This window comes from Asparagus officinalis, chromosome 3 (genome assembly GCF_001876935.1).
Source record: "Asparagus officinalis chromosome 3, Aspof.V1, whole genome shotgun sequence".
NCBI lineage: Eukaryota > Viridiplantae > Streptophyta > Magnoliopsida > Asparagales > Asparagaceae > Asparagus > Asparagus officinalis.
The window spans coordinates 89,715,908-89,725,184 of NC_033796.1; positions in this window are offsets into that span (position 1 = coordinate 89,715,908).

The following is a 9,277-nucleotide window of genomic DNA, read 5'->3' on the forward strand; positions in this document are numbered from 1 at the left end:
TCCAGCGGAAAATTTCTTGGGTTCGTCGTCACCACTAAGGGTATACATATCGATCCTGATAAGGTGAAGGCGATACATGAATTGCAGCCCCCGAGGAATCTGAGAGAACTCAGAGGATTGCAAGGGCGTTTAGCTTATATCCGGCGTTTCATCTCAAATCTTTCTGGGAAGTGCCAACCGTTCTCTAAGCTGAACAAGAAAGGAGTATCATTCATCTGGGATGATGCCTGCCAAAAAGCGTTCGAAGATATCAAAACATATCTGGCGAACCCTCCTGTTCTCGTTGCACCGAAATCTGGTAAACCGTTCTTGATTTATCTCAAGGCGATGAACCACTCGATAAGTGCTTTACTAGCGCAAGACGATGATAACGGTCACGAACAGGCAGTTTATTACCTCAGTCGGACCTTGGTAGGCGCTGAGTCTCGATATCCGATGATTGAGAAAGAATGCCTTGCATTGGTATTTGCGATGCAAAAGATGCGGCATTACCTGGTGGGACAGACGATCTACGTTATCTCCAACGTTAATCCAGTACGGGTGTTTATGACGCAACCGGCCTCTATGAATTGGCGACTAGCGAAGTGGGCCCTTCTCTTGTCCCAATACGATTTGCACTTCAAGCAGCAGAAGTCGATAAAAGGACAGGCGATTTGTGACCTTTTGGCGGCAAACCCGACCACAGATACGGCAGAAGTATATGATGACTTGCCGGATGAAACCCACGAGGTTAACACCACATCACACCAACAAGTATGGCAATTATACTTCGATGGTGCCTCAAGGGCAGTTAATAGAGTAATAACCCCGGGATGTCCTACAGTTTCCTCTGGAGTTGGAGTCGTCTTAATTTCCCCGGGAAAGCATGTAATGCCCCGAGCTTATTCATTGACTGATCCGTGTTCCAATAACGTGGCCGAGTACAATGCACTTCTCATTGGACTCAGTTTCGCCAAAGAGCTGGGGGTCGAATATCTCGAAGCTTTTGGAGATTCGCAATTGATAGTCAACCAAGTTCGCGGTGAGTATGAAGTCAGGAATCAAGACCTGATCCCGTACCACCAGGAAGCCATCAAAATGGCAGAATCTTTCGAAGAATTCTTCATCGAATATATCCCTCGTCTCCAGAACGCTTATGCAGACGCACTGGCGGCACTAGCAGTATCACTGGCACAGCCTCCCGAAGCTGAGCTGTTAGTCACAGTACGGACGCATCAACTCTGCGTACCCATATACAGTAGGGATATTGAAGAGGAAGATGACGGAAACGTAAACGCCAAGGAGGTGAATTCAACTCAAATTGGGTCTGAGTCCCGAGATTGGCGTTTTCCCATCATTGACTACGTCCAGTATGGTATTCTGCCAGAAGACGTAAAAGAAAGGGAATCAATTCGCCGAAGAGCGCCAAGATTCTTTTATAATGCCGAGACCCATACGTTATACCGTAGGGGATACGATGGTTTATTACTCCGATGCCTTTCGAACAAAGAAGCAGAAGAAGTTCTTAAGGAAGCACACGCAGGAGAATGTGGTGCACATCAGCCCGGTCCTAAACTGTATGATCGCATCAGAAGGATGGGATACTATTGGCCCACAATCCTAAACTGTACGATCGCATCAGAAGAATGGGGTATTTCTGGCCAACGATGGTTCGTGACGCGATCGAGTACGCCCGACAGTGTCATGCTTGCCAAATACATGCAAATTATATGCATCAACCGCCAGAGCAGTTGCACACATCAACCACGTCATGGCCGTTCGAAGTATGGGGCATGGACATTGTTGGTCCTATTTTTTCAGGCTCATCTATAAAAGAAACGAGACTGAAACACTTTGGAGGGGGTATCTGTAGGCATCCAAAATTACCTATAGGTCCCCGCACGCGTCTCGAGACTGAGAGAAGATGATGAATGTTGCTATTTGAGTCACAGAAGCTCATTTGATGATGACAAATGCAATAAGTAATGCCTTCGTCAGGTTCTGCGACAAGTTCAAAATTGAAGACGTTTCATCAACACCTTATTATCCCGCCGCGAATGGATTAGCGGAGGCGTTTAACAAGACGATCATTAAGATCCTGTCAAAGCTCGTGAAAACCAATAAACGAGACTGGGACGATAAACTTGGTGAAGCGCTCTGGGTTTACCGCACCACCATACGCACGCCCACAGGTGCCACCCCGTATTCGTTGGTGTACGGATGTGAAGCTGTGCTACCGCTGGAAATTCAGATTCCATCCCTTCGGATCGCCCTCGCAACAGAGATGACGACAGAAGAACAGCATCAGAAGCGTCTCGAAGAGCTTGAGAGGCTAGATGAAAAGCGCTTGGAATCTCAACAGCAAATTGAGTTTTATCAGGCCAGGATGTCTAGGGCTTTTAACAAAAGAGTCCGACAGAGAAGCTTCAAGGAAGGAGATCTGGTCCTCGCTGCTCGCCGACCAATAATCCTCAATTCCAAGAAGAAAGGTAAATTCGAACCCAAAGTCTACTCAAACGGCGCATATCGCCTAATTACTCAAGAAGGCACCCGGCAATTGATGCCAATAAATGGGAAATTCCTGAAAAAATACTATCCTTAGTACATTCAGGATAACCCATTTACCGGGAAGTTCCTTGAAGAATATTCTAGAGTTTACCAGGCCATTTACCGGGAAGTTCCTTGAAGAATATTCTAGAGGATAACCCAAAATAATTTTTCTCCACCAAAATCCCTCACTGATCAGTTTCAATTGACAGTGGGTCCACCAAAAATGTCCATCTGACCCTCTTGACTCTTTCCATGAACAAGAGGTCCACTTTTGTTTCGGAGTCTCCTTTCGATAAACGAAAGAATTCCATCCTTCTTCTCCTTGGGTAAGCCCTCTCATGGCTATAACCGAAGTTGAAGTTTCACTTCGATAAGCGAAGAACTCCTTTCCCAATTTAGATAACCAATCCTATAAAAGGCAAGTTTATCTAGATAAAGCGAAGAACTCTTTTTTCAGTTTAGATAACCAATCCTATAAAAGGCAAGTTTATCTAGATTTTCCAGATTCTCAGAGTGGAGATCCCACTTCTAGTTTCTTCTGTACTGGAAATAGAATATAAAATTCTTCCTTTCCAGAATCAAGGAATAGAATATAAAATTCTTTAGGAAGTTTATCCCGAATCCTAAGCAGGGATAAGTCTGCGCCTAACAAGCGCTGCCGGTTTAGTCTTTTTCTGTAGAAAAAGACACCAGAGTTCGATTCTGGGGTATTCTGTCCTGAAACCTAAGCAAGGATAAGTCTGCGCTTAACCCGCGCTGCCGGTTAGTTCTTAACCATTAAAAAGAACACCCGTTCACATATTCAACATTGTGGCAGGTTGTTATTAATAACACCAAAATCCATGCCTCACCAGTATGGGGAATTTCATCCTGAATCCTAAGAAAGGGTATGCCGACGCCTAACACGCGTCACCGGTTTAGTCTTTCTCCGAAGAAAAAGACACCAGAGTTCGATTCATCTCTTCTGTCTCGGCTAGCTTCTGCTCCAGGGATCTCAACTCGTCAGATAAAGCCGTGCGGGTTTGCTAATCCCGTGCTTTCGTCATCTGAAGAATATCCAAAGTCTCCTCTTTTTCACGGAGTGTTCTTCTGAGCTGGTCTATCTCGGTCACACAGGAGGTAATAGAAAGATCGAGCTCAGCAAGCGAAGATAATTTAGTAGCAAGACTCGTCTTAACTCGATCTACTCGGCCCCGCTGCACCTGAATCTAGAGCTCAGCAAAAATCCGAGTATCGCACCATGTCTGTAAGCGAGCATCTAAATGGGCAGCAATGAATGAAGAAGCACCTGCATCCCGGAGCTCACGAAACATCTGAAGTCCGAGCATAACGTTACATGCGAACGGATTTAAACAATCCGCATGCTAGCCCGACTCAAACGGTAGTCGGTAAAGGCTCATCAAACCCGTTGATGGCTGAGGGTTTGCCAAAAATCCTATGAGTATTGTGGTCAATCATTTCAAATGGAATGACGAATCATAATAAAGACGAAAGCAAGTTTTATTAAGAGAATCAAAAGTCAAAGTGTTCAGCAAACAAAATCATACATCAAGACCATGACCAAAAATCTGCTGACTGATCTTAGAAAGCTTCTCATCATAAGCTTGCCTAAGTTCAGCCCTGATGGACTCCTCGGTGGTGGCTGAAGTCCTCGCAGCAATCTCTTCTGTCTCGGCTAGCTTCTGCTCCAGGGATCTCAACTCATCAGATAAAGCAGTGTGGGTTTGCTGATCCTGTGCTTTCGTCATCTGAAGAATATCCAAAGTCTCCTCTTTTTCACGGAGTGTTCTTCTGAGCTGGTCTATCTCGGTCGCACAGGAGGTAATAGAAAGATCGAGCTCGGCAAGCGAAGATAATCTAGTAGCAAGGCTCGTCTTAACTCGATCTACTCGGCCCCGCTGCATCTGAATCTCGAGCTCAGTAAAAATCTGAGTCTCGCGTGATGACTGTAAGTGGGTGTCCAGCTCGGCAGTAATAAATGAGGAGGCACCTGCATCTCGGAGCTCACGAAACATCTGAAGCTCATGCTCTAGGCAATCAAGGTCATCAACTATAGCCTGTGCCAAATCTGGATGTCCCGCTTCCCTTATCAAATTGACTTTAGAATCAAGGAAAGGCTTGAATTGGCGAAGAGAAAGTCCACCATGGAAAAGCTTGCCAATCATAGCATTCATGAAAGAGAAGAAGGAGCGGACTTCTATACAGATGACAATCTTCTCAGGATCATCATCAGATAACAACTCCCTTGCCAGAATATGAAGACGAGAAGAAGGTCCTGCACGATAAAAGATAAAGATAAAACCGTCAGAAAAAGACCTTGAAAAGTAAATAAATAGTATTCATACCCTCTTGAGTCACTGGGGGTGGTGGAGGTGTAACGGCTGGGGGTGTATCAACCGGTGTAGTTGGTCCCATAGCCGGCTCAACGGGGTCATTCTCAACAAAAACTCCTGTTAAATACAAGGCAGAATTCTCAGAGGCATCACACTATAGCTGCATTAGTCAAAATTGACTAGTCCTATAATTAATCTGGGAGGAAGCATATACCTTCGAAAGAATCATCCTCGAGATTCTTATCGAACGTGGGCTCGGAAAATATGTCTCCAGGTAGCTGGCCATCAAACTGAGGAGAGCTATACATGAAGTGGAGTGTAGGAGTGTCCGCTATCAAGCCTTCCTCGTCAAAATCATCAATGGAGAAATCTGATGTAAAAGAATATAAGTACCAAAGAAGAATAAAGAGACTACAACCAACAGAAATGAGTTACCCCTTATGGATGTGTTAGCCTCTTTATTCCCAAAATCCACGTATGCCTCCTGCAGGTTATCTGAAGAAGCAAGGTGTACAGAGATGATTAGAGGATGCACAAATTCTTTTGTATACCATCTAAAAGATACATTGTCAATAGTAGATGTACCTGGATCTGCGGAATCAGGTCCTACATTGCTATCCTCCCTAATGTCGGCAACCCCTGTAGGCCTTTTAAACTGGGGCAGCGGGTCAGGCTCACCAGGAGACACAGGAACGGAATCGGGACTCATTTCGCTCTCTCCACGCTCTCCTATATAGATGGAAAAGCATGAGTCAATGTTCCGAATAACCAAGAAGGTGGTTTACAGAGTAGATGTTACCTCCGTCACTAGCAGGATCATCACCAGCCAAGTCCATATCAGATGCTCGGGAAGCTGCACGCGGCTTGCGGGCTAATCTCTTCCGCCTAGTAGCAGGGACAATAATCGAAGGTCTCGCCTGGGGAGGGGGACGGAACTCTTCATCCTGGTCAACTGTGGTCCCTGAAACATCAAACCATAGTCAGTTTCAATATTTCTAGAAGATGGAAGGAAAAGATGAATAGCAAACCTCGCTCGGAAAAGTCTTCATAACCTTCAGGATCTCCGCCTGAAGCCTCGTCTGCGGAATGAAAGGTCTTCTTTCCCTCTTCATCAATCCGACGAGTCTTGTTCCGTGTCCTCTGTGATCGGGCATTTTCCCAAATCCTACGGGAATCAACCTGAGAAGCTTCCTCGGCCTCTAGCTCTGCAATCGGCTTCACGGGGATGGTCTTGTTGGCTGCTAACAACCACTTGCAGCTTAAGAAGGTGAGGTTCAACTGCCGATCAGCACTCGGGAGACTGAATTTAGCACCAGTACAGCCAGTCACGGTCCGTAACCACGCACGGAGACCATCTACCAAACCACCGTGGGCACGAAGCTGCTGACGAGGATTCCCGACGTAAAGCTGATCGTAGCCAAACTGACGAGCGAATCGACAGGGTAGATATGGCTCTATGAAGCACTGATCCCTCACCCGAAAAGTCAAATAACCTGGCCTAATGTTTACCAGCCAGTTAAAGCACCCGATGTCCAAGTGAGTTCGATACTCTCTCGGCCTCTCCTCATCTATCAAACAATCACCGTATCGGCCGGAGAACTGCGGAAAGCAAGTGGAAAATGTCCAACACTTGTGGACCTGCAGCTGCTGCCTGACGTCAGAAAATCCGCGCCCCTCCCACTTGCCGTTCTCAAGCAATTGTAGTAAAGGAACGGAATGATCTGTGGCGCTCGGTACCGACATCATATCGGGACGGTGAAGGACAAACCAAGCCATCAAGTAAGTGTACGGGAGCTCTGTCTTAAGGGTGGGAATCTGAGTCGGCGATTCCTTTTCCTTCCGTGTAAAGGCACCAGAAAGCTGTCGAAGTCCTCGGTGAATGTTAGCCACCATCACCGGAAGAAGTGAGAGTTCTTTCTTGTAGGCAAGCTGAACTGCTGGATAGAGTACTTCCAAGGGCAGAGCGTCACAAGACTGGTACGAGACCACGCATTTCTTTAACCAAATAGCGAGGAAACCGGCAAGAAGGGTCATGGGTCGAATCGGTGCGGTAGCATGCCACAAGAATGATTTGAACTTGGTCCCTGCAGGAAAACCACCCTCAGAACTGCTAGTGGTATAAGAATGAGCGTCAATCTTCTTCATCAGAATGTTCACCCCTGAGGGAGTAAGTGGGGCCAACTCACAAATAGCCTCGCCAGAATTACTCTCCAGATTCTTGAACAAATAATTGGCAAACTGCTTCAGACTCACGAATGTCTTAGTCCTCTTTGCTAAAGGCTCAGACTGCGCCAAAGCTATATGATAGTGACAAGTGAGATCCCATAGAGTCTCGTAGCGATCGGGCATACGATCCTTCAGCAGACTTAATTCATGGTTGGAGGGAAAGTATTCCTGATACAACATCTGTCCCATGGGTAAGCCAGAAATCCTGTGCATCTCGTGAAGAGCCAAGCCCAATTCCCCTTGCCGGGTCAGAAAAGTGTTCGAATCTGAATTATAAAGCTCGAACAAAGCACAGAAATGCCTTGCGCTGACAGGCAAGCCATACATGGTGGCACGAACGGCTGCATATAAACCACAAGCGTGCAACTCCTCGCCCCATCGGCTCAAGACATACGTCGTCATACGGGTCCACCAAAACTTGTCCAAAGAATGGACCCAACCATAAATCCTGTGACGCGTCGCAGGCATCTCCCGTCCTAGAGCAGCGAGGCGATTCCTCAAGGTAGAAGCGGTGGCGAGGAACTCGTTACGTGGTGGTGCATCCAGCCCCAGTACTCCGGGACGCAATCCGGTGATGTGACTTCTGCTCGAGCCAGGAAACGCCTGATGAGTGATGTAGCCGCAATGGACGCTCTCATGCTCCTCCGTCAAGCGCCACGACATCTCCCGTGTCACGGCCTGACGCCTGAGCTCAGTCAATGAACGATGCCGAGGAATCTTCGGCAAGTATATGAAGCCACTGCCAGTTTTATGAAGCCACTGCTCAGCCTCAATAAACACGGCATCCGGGTCTTCGACAGAGTCGCCAAATAAGAAATCACTCTTCCGAAGAGGCTGAATAGAACTGGCGTCCTTCACAAGAGGTGCATCGGTAATCAACTGTCGAAGAGCTCGGTGCCCACCTTCCTTCACCGCCTGAGCAACCTCAGTCGATGTGCCCAAGACGAACTGAGGAGTGACCGGGATAGGGGAAACATCGTCGGAGGTCGAATAATACTCGCCACGACGCCCGTATACTGCGTGAGATGAGAACGCTCCAGAAGGGTATTCAACTGAGAACAAGCAATTAAACGTTTGTTAATTCCAGTTATAAAAGGAAATTGAACTCATCTTACGAAGGGGTAAGATAGAGTCATTGCCTTATAAAGGGTGTGACGTTTTGGCCACGTTGCGCCTTCATAAGATAGGGTATATCGACAATATATCCCTGCCTTATAAGGCACAACGCAGCGACAAAACGCCCCCTTTATTTATTATGAGATAGTGTTTTGACCAAGCAAAACATATCTTTGAAGCGTCGATCCTCACCAAGGAGAATCAAGGCTCTTCCCGATTGCCTCACCAAGGAGAACAACGTGGGGTTAAAAGGACCAATTTGCAAATTTTCAGAAAAAAGAGGGTTAATTTGTAAAATTTCTATCTTCAAAGCGTCGATCCTCACCAAGGAGAATCAAGGCTCTTCCCGATTGCCTCACCAAGGAGAACAACGTGGGGTTAAAAGGACCAATTTGCAAATTTCCAAGAAAAAATGGACCAATTTGTAAATTTCCAGAAAAAGTAGCTCACCAGCGTAAGAGGGAGGCGCGCCATCATTCGGCGCGGTAGAGGATTGACCCCTCGCCATACGGGACATAGAAACCTGCAAGGTAAATTGAAGGATCAGATCTAGAAAAGGAAAAATCCCATTTTTACCCCCAAAAAAGGCAAGTTTGAGGCATCAAATCACACCCTCAACCCTTATATGCGATCCCGCGACTCCATACACTAGATCAAACATGAAATAGATCAAGATTGCGGAGGATTTACCTGAAGAAAAGCCCAAAATCCAATAAAGGCGAGACCTTTAAGGAAACTTGAACCACACGCTCGAGGGGCCTGAGAGAAACTTTTTATTTGGAGATTTTGGGAGATTCCTCAGTCCAAGATTCAAAGGAAAGCCAGATCTAAGACAAATATCAAGGTTTGAAAGAGAATGGATGCTCGAGGGAAGAGAAATCAAGAGAAGAGAGGGAGGGGGTGGCCGGCCCTAGAAAGAGAGGAAGAAAAAGAAAAAGAAAAAAAAAAAGGAACCTCTTTTATAGCCTTGAACCAGATCTGGCTGAACCAGACCAGACCAGACTGAACCAGACCTAGCCAGATTGGACCAGGTTGAGCCAGATTGAGCCAAACTGAGCCAGAATGAGCCAAAT